The sequence below is a fragment of the Oncorhynchus tshawytscha genome, linkage group LG29, assembly GCF_018296145.1.
Source record: "Oncorhynchus tshawytscha isolate Ot180627B linkage group LG29, Otsh_v2.0, whole genome shotgun sequence".
Taxonomy (NCBI): domain Eukaryota; kingdom Metazoa; phylum Chordata; class Actinopteri; order Salmoniformes; family Salmonidae; genus Oncorhynchus; species Oncorhynchus tshawytscha.
This window is the reverse complement of record NC_056457.1, coordinates 28,783,872-28,796,790: the sequence shown is the minus strand read 5'-3', so window position 1 is coordinate 28,796,790 and position 12,919 is coordinate 28,783,872.

The window sequence follows — 12,919 nt, the reverse complement described above, 5'->3', positions numbered from 1 at the left end:
AGAGAGGGGACAGAGAGAGAGAGAGAGGGGGCAGCAGAGAGAGAGAGAGAGGGGGCAGCAGAGAGAGAGGAGAGGGGGCAGCAGAGAGAGAGAGAGAGAGGGCAGCATAAAGAGAGAGGGGCAGCAGAGAGAGAGGGGGCAGCAGAGAGGGGGCAGTAGAAAGAGAGAGGGACAGTAGAGAGAGAGAGAGGGGGCAGCAGAGAGAGGGAGAGGGGGCAGCAGAGAGAGAGAGAGAGAGGGCAGCATAAAGAGAGAGGGGGCAGCAGAGACAGAGAGAGGGCAGCAGAGAGAGAGAGAGAGGGCAGCAGAGAGAGAGAGGTCAGCAGAGAGAGAGGTCAGCAGAGAGAGAGAGGTCAGCAGAGAGAGAGAGAGGTCAGCAGAGAGAGAGAGAGAGGGGGCAGCAGAGAGAGAGAGAGGGGGCATTAGAGAGAGAGAGGGGGCAGCAGAGAGAGAGAGAGGGGGCAGCAGAGAGAGAGAGGGCAGCAGAGAGAGAGAGAGGGCAGTAGAGAACGGGAGAGAGCAGCACAGAGAGGGAGAGAGAGAACAGCACAGAGAGGGAGAGAGGGGGCAGCAGAGAGAGAGAGAGGGGGGCAGTAGAGAATGGGAGAGGGGGCAGTAGAGAGAGAGAGGGGGCAGTAGAGAGAGAGAGGGGGAAGCAGAGAGAGAGAGAGAGAGAGGGGGCAGCAGAGAGAGAGAGGGCAGCAGAGAGAGAGAGAGAGAGGGGGCAGCAGAGAGAGAGAGAGAGGGCAGTAGAGAGAGAGAGAGAGAGAGGGCAGCAGAGAACGGGAGAGAGCAGCACAGAGAGGGAGAGAGAGCAGCAGCAGAGAGAGAGAGAGGGGCAGCAGAAAGAGAGAGAGGGGGCAGTAGAGAATGGGAGAGGGGGCAGTAGAGAGAGAGAGGGGGCAGCAGAGAGAGAGAGAGAGAGAGGGGCAGCAGAGAGAGAGAGAGAGAGAGGGGAGAGAGAGGGGCAGAGAGAGGGAGAGAGGGGGCAGCAGAGAGAGAGGGGGCAGTAGAGAGAGAGGGGGCAGCAGAGAGAGAGAGAGAGAGAGGGCAGTAGAGAGAGAGAGGGGGCAGTAGATAAGGGAGAGAGCAGCACAGAGGGGAGAGAGAGAGCACAGAGAGGGAGAGAGGGGGGCAGCAGAGAGAGAGAGAGAGGGGGCAGTAGCAGAAGAGAGAGGGGGCAGTAGAGAGAGAGGGGGCAGAGAGAGAGAGAGAGAGGGGGCAGCAGAGAGAGAGAGAGAGAGAGCAGCAGAGAGAGAGAGAGAGAGCACAGAGAGAGAGAGAGAGGGGGCAGCAGAGAGAGAGAGGGGGCAGCAGAGAGAGAGAGGGGGCAGCAGAGAGAGAGGGAGGCAGGCAGAGAGAGAGAGGGGGGCAGCAGAGAGAGAGAGGGGGCAGCAGAGAGAGGGGCAGCAGAGAGAGAGAGAGCAGAGAGAGAGAGGGGGCAGCAGAGAGAGAGAGAGAGGGGGAAGCAGAGAGAGAGAGGGGGCAGCAGAGAGAAAGAGAGGGGGCAGCAGAGAGAGAGAGAGGGCAGCAGAGGGGGCAGAGAGAGAGAGGGGGCAGCAGAGAGAGAGAGCAGAGAGAGAGAGCAGCAGAGAGAGAGAGAGAGGGGGCAGCAGAGAGAGAGAGAGAGGGGGCAGCAGAGAGAGAGAGAGAGAGAGAGGGGGGCAGCAGAGAGAGAGAGGGGGCAGCAGAGAGAGAGCAGACAGAGAGAGAGAGAAGAGAGGGGGCAGCAGAGAGAGAGGGGGCCAGCAGAGAGAGAGAGAGAGAGAGAGGGGGCAGCAGAGAGAGAGGGGCAGCAGAGAGAGAGAGAGAGGGGCAGCAGAGAGAGAGAGAGAGAGGGCAGCAGAGAGAGAGAGAGAGGGCAGCAGAGAGAGAGAGAGAGGGCAGCAGAGAGAGAGAGAGAGAGAGGGGGCAGCAGAGAGAGAGAGAGGGGGCAGCAGAGAGAGAGACAGAGAGAGAGGGCAGCAGAGAGAGAGAGGGGCCAGCAGAGAGAGAGAGAGGGGGCAGCAGAGAGAGAGAGAGAGAGCAGAGAGAGAGAGAGGGCAGCAGAGAGAGAGAGAGAGGGCAGCAGAGAGAGAGAGAGAGAGGCAGCAGAGAGAGAGAGAGCAGCAGAGAGAGAGGTCAGCAGAGAGAGAGAGGTCAGCAGAGAGAGAGAGAGGTCAGCAGAGAGAGAGAGTTCAGCAGAGAGAGAGAGAGAGGTCAGCAGAGAGAGAGGGGGAGAGAGGTCAGCAGAGGGAGCAGAGAGAGAGAGAGGGGGGCAGCAGAGAGTGAGAGAGGGAGGGCAGCAGAGAGACAGAGAGGGAGGGCAGCAGATAGAGCTAGAGAGAGAGGGGGCCAGCAGAGAGAGAGAGAGAGAGAGAGAGAGAGGGGGCCAGAGAGAGAGAGAGAGAGAGGGCAGCAGAGAGAGAGAGGAGGGCAGCAGAGAGAGAGGGCAGCAGAGAGAGAGAGAGAGGGCAGCAGAGAGAGAGAGAGAGGGCAGCAGAGAGAGAGAGGGCAGCAGAGAGAGAGAGAGGGCAGCAGAGAGAGAGAGAGAGGTCAGCAGAGAGAGAGAGGGAGGGCAGCAGAGAGTGAGAGGGGAGGGCAGAGAGGCAGAGAGGGAGGGCAGAGAGAGAGAGAGAGGGGGGCAGAGAGGGGGACAGTAGAGAGAGAGAGGGGACAGCAGAGAGAGAGAGAGGGGCAGCAGCAGAGAGAGAGAGAGGGGGCAGCAGAGAGAGAGAGAGAGAGAGAGAGAGAGAGGGGGGGAAGCAGAGAGAGAGGGGGCAGCAGAGAGAAAGAGAGGGGGCAGCAGAGAGAGAGAGAGGGCAGAGAGAGAGAGAGAGAGAGAGAGAGAGAGGGGGCCAGCAGAGAGAGAGAGAGAGAGGGGGCAGCAGAGAGAGAGAGGGGGCAGCAGAGAGAGAGAGAGGAGGGGGCAGCAGAGAGAGAGAGAGCAGAGAGAGAGGCAGAGAGAGAGAGAGAGGGCAGCAGAGAGAGAGGGGGCAGCAGAGAGAGAGAGAGGGCAGCAGAGAGAGAGAGAGGGCAGCAGAGAGAGAGAGAGGGCAGCAGAGAGAGAGAGAGAGGGCAGCAGAGAGAGAGAGAGAGGGGGCAGCAGAGAGAGAGAGAGGAGGGCAGCAGCAGAGAGAGAGACAGAGAGGGGGACAGCAGAGAGAGAGAGGGGGCAGCAGAGAGAGAGAGAGAGAGAGGGGGCAGCAGAGAGAGAGAGGGGGCAGCAGAGACAGAGAGAGAGAGAGGGCAGCAGAGAGAGAGAGAGGGGCAGCAGAGAGAGAGAGCAGCAGAGCAGCAGAGAGAGAGAGAGGGCAGCAGAGAGAGAGAGAGGTCAGCAGAGAGAGAGAGAGGTCAGCAGAGAGAGAGAGAGGTCAGCAGAGAGAGAGAGAGAGGTCAGAGAGAGAGAGAGAGAGTTCAGCAGAGAGAGAGAGGTCAGCAGAGAGAGAGAGAGGTCAGCAGAGAGAGAGAGAGGGAGGGCAGCAGAGAGTGAGAGAGGAGGGCAGCAGAGAGACAGAGAGGGAGGGCAGCAGAGAGAGAGAGAGAGAGAGGGGCCAGCAGAGAGAGAGAGAGAGAGAGAGAGAGAGAGAGAGAGAGGGGGCCAGCAGAGAGAGAGAGAGAGAGAGAGAGGGCAGCAGAGAGAGAGAGAGGGCAGCAGAGAGAGAGAGAGGGCAGCAGAGAGAGAGAGAGGGGCAGCAGAAGAGAGAGAGGTCAGCAGAGAGAGAGAGAGGGGGGCAGCAGCAGAGAGAGAGAGAGAGAGAGAGGTCAGCAGAGAGAGAGAGAGGTCAGCAGAGAGAGAGAGAGGTCAGCAGAGAGAGAGAGAGGTCAGCAGAGAGAGAGAGGTCAGCAGAGAGAGAGAGAGAGGGGGGCAGCAGAGAGAGAGAGAGGGAGGGCAGAGAGAGAGAGAGAGGAGGAGCAGCAGCAGAGAGAGAGAGAGAGAGAGAGGGCAGCAGAGAGAGAGAGAGAGAGAGAGAGAGAGAGGGGGCCAGCAGAGAGAGAGAGAGAGAGAGAGGGCAGAGAGAGAGAGAGAGAGAGAGGGCAGCAGAGAGAGAGAGAGGTCAGCAGAGAGAGAGAGGTCAGCAGAGAGAGAGAGAGAGGGGCCAGCAGAGAGAGAGAGAGCAGAGAGAGAGAGAGAGAGAGAGAGAGAGGGGGGCCAGCAGAGAGCAGAGAGAGAGAGGGGGCAGCAGAGAGAGAGAGAGAGAGAGAGAGGGCAGCAGAGAGAGAGAGAGAGGGGCAGCAGAGAGAGAGAGAGGGCAGCAGAGAGAGAGAGGGGCAGCAGAGAGAGAGAGAGAGAGAGGGGAGCAGAGAGAGAGAGAGGGGCAGCAGCCAGCAGAGAGAGAGAGAGAGGGCAGAGAGAGAGAGAGGGAGGGCAGAGAGAGAGGGGCCAGCAGAGAGAGAGAGAGAGGGGTCAGCAGAGAGAGAGAGAGCAGAGAGAGAGGAGGGCAGCAGAGAGAGAGAGAGAGAGAGAGAGCAGCAGAGAGAGAGAGAGAGAGAGGGGGCAGCAGAGAGAGAGAGGGGGCAGAGAGAGAGAGAGGGCAGCAGAGAGAGAGAGGGGGGCAGCAGAGAGAGAGAGAGAGGTCAGCAGAGAGAGAGAGAGAGGGAGGGCAGCAGAGAGTGAGAGAGGGAGGGCAGCAGAGAGACAGAGAGGGAGGGCAGCAGAGAGAGAGAGGAGGGCAGCAGAGAGAGAATGGGGCAGCAGAGAGAGAGGGGGCAGTAGAGGGAGAGTGGGGGTGGCAGTAGAGAAAGGGAGAGGGCATTATAGAGAGAGGAGAGAGGGGGCAGAGAGAGAGGGGGCAGAGAGAGAGAGTGGGGGTTGCAGTAGAGAAAGGGAGAGGGCATTATAGAGAGGGAGAGAGGGGGCAGCAGAGAGAGAGGGGGCAGTAGAGATAGGGAGAGGGCAGCATAGAGAGGGAGAGAGAGGGGCAGCATAGAGAGAGGGGGCAGCATAGAGAGGGAGAGAGGGCAGCAGAGAGAGAGAGGACAGCAGAGAGAGAGAAGGGCAGCAGAGAGAGAGAGGGGGTAGCAGAGAGAGAGAGGGGGCAGTAGAGAGAGAGAGGGGGCAGCAGAGAGAGAGAGGGGGCAGTAGAGAATGGGAGAGAGCAGTATAGAGAGGGAGAGAGAGCAGCATAGAGAGGGAGAGGGCAGCAGAGAGAGGGAGAGAGAGGGCAGCAGAGAAAGAGGGGGAGCAGAGAGAGAGGGGGCCGCATAGAGAGAGGGGGCAGCAGAGAGAGAGAGAGAGGGGGGGCAGCATAGAGGGAGAGAGGGGCAGTAGAGAAAGGAGAGAGAGAGGGGGCAGTAGAAGGAGAGAGGGGCAGTAGAGAAAGGGAGAGAGGGCAGCAGAGAGAGAGAGAGGCAGTAGAGAAAGGGAGAGAGGGGGCAGTAGAGAGAGGGAGAGAGGGCAGTAGAGAGAGGAGAGAGGGCAGCAGAGAGAGAGAGAGGCAGTAGAGAGAGAGGGGGTGGCAGTAGAGAAAGGGACAGGGCAGCAGAGAGAGAGGGGGCAGTAGAGAGAGAGGGGGGCAGAGAGAGATAGGGGGGGCAGCAGAGAGAGAGAGAGAGAGGGCAGCAGAGAGAGAGGGAGGGCAGTAGAGAACGGGAGAGAGCAGCATAGAGAGGAGAGAGGGGGAAGCAGAGAGAGAGAGGGGGCAGTAGAGAACAGGAGAGAGCAGCATAGAGAGGGAGAGGGGGCAGCAGAGAGAGAGAGGGGGCAGTAGAGAACGGGAGAGAGCAGCATAGAGAGGGAGAGGGGGAAGCAGAGAGAGAGAGAGAGAGGGGCAGTAGAGAAAGGGAGAGAGAGAGGGGGCAGCAGAGAGAGAGGGGGCAGTAGAGAAAGGGAGAGGGCAGCCAGAGAGAGAGAGAGAGGGGGCAGCCTAGAGAGACAGGGAGGCAGTAGAGAAAGGAGAGGGCAGCCTAGAGAGGGGGGGAGAGAGGGCAGCCTAGAGAGGGAGAGAGGGCAGCCTAGAGAGAGAGAGAGGGGGGCAGTAGAGAAAGGGAGAGAGAGGCAGTAGAGAAAGGGAGTAGAGAGGGTGTAATCTCACTCATGATTCATGTCTCTGTACATTTTACATTACGTAGCTCTTATCGAGAGGGACTTACAAGAGCAATGGGCAGATTTTACCTATTCCGTTTGGGGATTCGAACCAGCGACCTTTCGGTTACTGTCCCAACCCTCTTAACTGCTAGGCTACCCTGCCGCACCAGGAACGGGCCAGGGCACACGGGCCAGGCTTTCCGTCTATCAGGCCTGACAAACATTTGAGCTCTCCCTTCCTCTGAAAGGAGTCCTTAATTACACAATATTACCACTCTGTGTCTGTGTGTCTACTGAACTTCAGCCTGAGCTGGTGTGTGTGGTAGTATTCAGTGGCAGCAGCTGTTTCACACGTTGTTACAAAGGGGGTGAGGGCCTCCTACCCTGAGAGAGAGAGAGAGACAAGGTGAGAGAGAGAGAGAGAGAGAGAGAGAGAGAGAGAGAGAGAGAGAGAGAGACAAAGAGAGAGAGAGAGACAAAGAGAGAGAGAGAGAGAGACAGAGAGACAAAGAGAGAGAGAGAGACAGAGAGACAAAGAAGAGAGAGAGAGAGAGAGAGACAAAGAGAGAGAGAGAGAGACACAAAGAGAGAGAGAGAGACAAAGAGAGAGAGAGAGACAAAGAGAGAGACAAAAGAGAGAGAGAGAGAGAGAGACAAAGAGAGAGAGAGAGACAAAGAGAGAGAGAGAGAGAGACAAAGAGACAAAGAGAGAGAGAGAGACAAAGAGAGAGAGAGAGAGACAAAGAGAGAGACAAAAGAGAGAGAGAGAGAGACAAAGAGAGAGACAAAGAGAGAGACAGACAAAGAGAGAGACAAAGAGACAGACAAAGAGAGAGACAGAGAGAGAGAGAGAGACAAAGAGAGAGAGAGAGACAAAGAGAGAGAGAGAGAGACAAGAGAGAGAGAGAGAGACAAGAGAGAGAGAGAGAGACAAGAGAGAGAGAGAGAGACAAGAGAGAGAGAGACAAAGTGAGAGAGAGACAAAGAGAGAGAGAGAGACAAAGAGAGAGACAAAGAGAGAGACAAAGAGAGAGAGAGAGAAAAAAACAGAGACAGAGAGGCATGCACATTCCCCCCACTAATTGATTTCTGTTCAGCACTGTGGGAGAGTAACATCCCCTCCCTCATCCCCTCCCCACAACCACACTGCCTTAAAGTCCAGAATCCTAAAAGACTAGCAGGCCGCTTCACTCCACAATACCAAACAGTACACTGAGTATAAGGACCAATACATAGTTCCAAAACAATTATTGAGCTCCAGTCAGAGCCCCAGTCAGAGCCCCAGTCAGAGCCCCAGTCAGAGCCCCAGTCAGAGCCCCAGTCAGAGCCCCAGTCAGAGCCCCAGTCAGAGCTCCAGTCAGAGCCCCAGTCAGAGCTCCAGTCAGAGCCCCAGTCAGAGCCCCAGTCAGAGCCCCAGTCAGAGCCCCAGTCAGAGCCCCAGTCAGAGCTCCAGTCAGAGCCCCAGTCAGAGCTCCAGTCAGAGCCCCAGTCAGAGCTCCAGTCAGAGCCCCAGTCAGAGCCCCAGTCAGAGACCCAGTCAGAGACCCAGTCACGACCTCACCCGACTCACCGTCCCTCCCAGCTGATGGAAACTCAAGTGAAGGGAGCCTCTCACCCGACTCACCGTCCCTCCTCCACCCCCTCCTCCCTCCACCCCCTAGAGACCAGGGACACGATCCCAGCCAATAGAGACCAGGGGACGCGATCTCCCAGCTGATGGAAACTCAAGTGACGCCACGTTATTTCTGCCTCGTGCACCAATTCACATTGTCATTCCTACGACCAGAGAAAGTGAAACATTCCTTCGAGGCTTGTTTTAATAGGAGGAAACTGTGCAGACATGGTGATCTGAGCTATCTGATTGGCCAGCTTATAGCTGCACTTGACTTTCTCTCTGGGCCTGCCAGGTAGGCAGAGATCCAACTTCAGACATGAAATTGTTCAAAATGGGAACACTTTGCCTTCCTGGGGTGTCAACCGTGGTACAGTAGGCCTGCTGAATCAAGTGCATCTACCGTCAGCAGTGGTACAGTAGGCCTGCTGAATCAAGTGCATCTACAGTCAACAGTGGTACAGTAGGGCTGTTGAATCAAGTGCACCTACAGTCAACAGTGGTACAGTAGGGCTGTTGAATCAAGTGCACCTACAGTCAACAGTGGTACAGTAGGGCTGTTGAAGTGAAATGCCTGGCTAGTTAGCGGGCGCTAATAGCGTTTCAAACTTCACTTGCTCTGAGCCTTCTAGTAGTTGTTTCCCTTGCTTTGCATGGGTAACGCTGCTTCGAGGGTGGCTGTTGTCGTTGTGTTGCTGGTTCGAGCCCAGGGAGGAGCGAGGGGAGGGACAGAAGCTATACTGTTACACTGGCAATACTAAAGTGCCTACAAGAACATCCAGTAGTCAAAGGTTAATGAAATACAAATGGTATAGAGGGAAATAGTCCCATAATTCCTATAATAACTACAACCTAAAACCTCTTACCTTGGAATATTGAAGACTCATGTTAAAAACGGAACCACCAGCTTTCATATGTTCTCATGTTCTGAGCACGGAACGTTAACGTTAGCTTTCTTACATGGCACATATTGCACTTTTACTTTCTTCTCCAACACTTTGTTTTTGCATTATTTAAACCAAATTGAACATGTTTCATTATTTATTTGAGGCTAAATTGATTTTACTGATGTATTATATTATGTTAAAATAAGTGTTCATTCAGTATTGTTGTAATTGTCATTATTACAAATACATTTTACAAGTAAAAAAAATATATAAATTGGCGTTTAATTAATCGGTATTGGCTTTTTTGGTCCTCCAATACTCGGTATCGGCGTTGAAAAATCATAATCGGTCGACCTCTAATATGAATGTATAGTTAAAGTGACTATGCATATATGATAAACAGAGAGTTGCAGCAGTGTAAAAAAGAGGGGTTGGGGGAGGGCACACAATGCAAATAGTCTGGGTTGCCATTTGATTACCTATTCAGGAGTCTTATGGCTTGGGGGTAAAAACTGTTGAGAAGCCTTTTTGTACAAGACTTGGCACTCTGGTACCGCTTGCCATGTGGTAGTAGAGAGAACAGTCTATGACTGGGGTGGCTGGGGGTGTATCCATATGGCAGAGGCTGGTGGTCTCAATTTGGTTAAATGTTATACATTTTAATTAATTTATACATTTTAATTAAGATGTTTTACGAGTAACCATGTGACAACGATTGAGAAACTTTATTAATAAAATGAAAAATGTTAGACGAAAATGAGTATTTGAAAATCATGACTGCCACACAGATTGGTAAAAATGGTCGGATAAATTACATGCTTCCTCGAACTTGAAACTCACACAGCTAAGAAGTGTTTAGAAAATAATTGCATCCACGTTTTTATGGTTGGATTTCCAAGCAAGGTAAGACATGCCTCATAATATGAAGTAAAAATGAAACAACGAAGTACGATTTTAAAACGCTCACTGCCTCCAGCTCCTGGTTGTAAAGTGGTGGAGGATGACGGCGCTGTAAAACCTGCCTTTTCTCTCCCGCTCAATTTGGCCTATTTATCAGCTTTTAAATGAAAACATTTATTGGTCAAAAGCCGGCAATTACCGGCTAACGGAAACCATGGTGTGTGTGTTAAGACCCATGGAAGGGGAGAGTCTCGCTCAGCTTTATGACTTTCTCCACGACAACAGAAAGCTGTGTCTCTCTAATTCATTACAGAATGATAATAACACCTTCTCCAGTCACCACGGGGTTAGGAAGGGTTGTAGGAGGGGAGGGTGGGGTGTTAGGAAGGGTTGTAGGAGGGGAGGGTGGGGTGTTGGGGTGTGGTAGGGGAGGGTGGGGGTTAGGAAGGGTTGTGGTAGGGGACGGTGGGGGGGGAAGGGTTGTAGGAGGGAGGGGGGGGTTAGGAAGGGTTGTGGTAGGGGAGGGTGGGGGGTTAGGAAGGGTTGTAGGAGGAGGGTGGGGGGGTTAGGAAGGGTTGTGGTAGGGGAGGGTGGGGTGTTAGGAAGGGTTGTAGGAGGGGAGGGTGGGGGGTTAGGAAGGGTTGTAGTAGGGGGGGTGGGGGTTAGGAAGGGTTGTGGTAGGAGGAGGGTGGGGGTTGGGAAGGGTTGTGGTAGGGGAGGGTGGGGTGTTAGGAAGGGTTGTAGGAGGAGGGTGGGGGTTAGGAAGGGTTGTGGTAGGGGAGGGGGGGGGGGGTTAGGAAGGGTTGTGGTAGGGGAGGGGAGGGTGGGGGTTAGGAAGGGTTGTGGTAGGGGAGGGTGTGGGGGTTAGGAAGGGTTGTAGGAGGGGAGGGTGGGGTGTTAGGAAGGGTTGTGGTAGGGGAGGGTGGGGGGGGGGTTAGGAAGGGTTGTAGGAGGGGGGAGGGTGGGGTGTTAGGAAGGGTTGTGGTAGGGGAGGGTGGGGTGTTAGGAAGGGTTGTGGTAGGGGAGGGTGGGGGGTTAGGAAGGGTTGTAGGAGGGGAGGGTGGGGTGTTAGGAAGGGTTGTGGTAGGGGAGGGTGGGGGGTTAGGAAGGGTTGTAGGAGGGGGAGGGTGGGGTGTTAGGAAGGGTTGTGGTAGGGGAGGGTGGGGTGTTAAGAAGGGTTGTAGGAGGGGAGGGTGGGGTGTTAGGAAGGGTTGTGGTAGGGGAGGGTGGGGGGTTAGGAAGGGTTGTAGTAGGGGTGGGGGTTAGGAATGGTTGTAGTAGGGGTGGGGGTTAGGAATGGTTGTAGGAGGGGAGGGTGGGGGTTAGGAAGGGTTGTGGTAGGGGAGGGTGGGGTGTTAGGAAGGGTTGTAGGAGGGGAGGGTGGGGTGTTAGGAAGGGTTGTGGTAGGGGAGGGTGGGGGGGGTTAGGAAGGGTTGTAGTAGGGGTGGGGGTTAGGAATGGTTGTAGGAGGGGAGGGTGGGGGGTTAGGAAGGGTTGTAGGAGGAGGGTGGGGTGTTAGGAAGGGTTGTGGTAGGGGAGGGTGGGGGGTTAGGAAGGGTTGTAGTAGGGGTGGGGGTTAGGAATGGTTGTAGGAGGGAGGGGGTGGGGGGTTAGGAAGGGTTGTAGGAGGGGGGTGGGGGGTTAGGAAGGGTTGTGGTAGGGGAGGGTGGGGGTTAGGAAGGGTTGTAGTAGGGGTGGGGGTTAGGAATGGGTAGGAGGGGGTGGGGGGGGTTAGGAAGGGTTGTAGGAGGGGGTTAGGAAGGGTTGTAGGAGGGAGGGTGGGGTGTTAGGAAGGGTTGTAGGAGGGGAGGGTGGGGGTGTTAGGAAGGGTTGTAGTAGGGGGTTAGGAAGGGTTGTAGGAGGGGAGGGTGGGGTGTTAGGAAGGGTTGTAGGAGGGGAGGGTGGGGTGTTAGGAAGGGTTGTAGTAGGGGGTTAGGAAGGGGAGGGGAGGGTGGGGGGTTAGGAAGGGTTGTAGGAGGGGAGGGTGGGGGGTCAGGAAGGGTTGTAGGAGGGGAGGGTGGGGGGTTAGGAAGGGTTGTAGTAGGGGAGGGTGGGGGGTCAGGAAGGGTTGTAGGAGGGGAGGGGTGGGGGGTTAGGAAGGGTTGTAGTAGGGGAGGGTGGGGGTTTAGGAAGGGTTGTAGGAGGGAGGGTGGGGGGTTAGGAAGGGTTGTAGTAGGGGAGGGTGACGGGGTTTGGAAGGGTTGTAGTAGGGGAGGGTGGGGGGTTAGGAATTTAAAATTGCAGGAATGTAAACTATGCCAATGTGTATGAGACAGTCCTCTATCTAAAAATAAGACTAGAGGAGTATGCTTCATGGGAATGACCAAATGTGTGTGTGTGCGCATGTTCATGTGTGTGTGCATGTTCATGTGTGTGTGCCTGTTCATGTGTGTGCGCCTGTGTGCGTACATAGTGCTTCCTGAAAGACGTTGCTGTAAACGTTAGTGGTACAGAGAGGGCAGGTGAATTGTCAAGAGGTCTTTATATTCCTCCTCCTCAGTGAGTTGGAGAGAAGGTAGAGGAGAGAGAGGAGAAAGAGGAGTGAGAGGAGAAAGGCAGCATAGATGAGAGAGAGCGTAGAGGAGAAGGAGAGAGAGGGTAGAGGATAGACGAGAGGGTAGAGCAGAGAGAGGGGGTAGAGGAGAGAGAGAGGGTAGAGGAGAGAGAGTAGAGGAGAGAGCGAGAGGGGGTAGAGGAGAGAAAGAGAGAGAGCGAGAGATAGAGGGTAGAGGAGTTAGGGGGTAGAGGAGAGAAGGTGAAAGAGAGGGTAGAGGAGAGAGGGTAGAGAAAGGGTAGGGGAGAGAGAGGGTAGGGGAGAGAGTAGAGGAGAGAGGGTAGAGGAGAGAAGTAGAGGAGAGATCTTCTGCACAGATTCTGCCAGACCTGGGCCATGACAGTAAATCTCAGTAAGACCAAAATAATGGTGTTCCAAAAAAGGTCCAGTCGCCAGGACCACAAATACAAATTCCATCTAGACACCGTTGCCCTAAAGCACACAAAAAAACTATACATACCCTGGCCTAAACATCAGCGCCACAGGTAACTTCCACAAAGCTTTGAATGATCTGAGAGACAAGGAGAGAAAGGCCTTCTATGCCGTCAAAAGGAACATAACATTTGACATATCAATTAGGATCTGGCTAAAAATACTTGAATCAGCTGTAGAACCCATTGCCCTTTATGGTTGTGAGGTCTGGGGTCCGCTCACCAACCAAGAATTCACAAAATAGGACAAACACCAAATTGAGACTGCATTTTTATTTTTTATTTTTTTTTACCTTTATTTAACTAGACAAGTCAGTTAAGAACAAATTCTTATTTTCAATGACGGCCTAGGAACAGTAGGTTAACTGCCTGTTCAGGGGCAAAACGACAGATTTGTACCTTGTCAGCTCGGGGATTTGAACTTGCAACCCTTCGGTTACTAGTCCAACACTCTAACCACTAGGCTACCCTGCCGCCCCATGCATGCAGAATTCTGCAAAAAATATCCTCAGTGTACAACATAAAGTC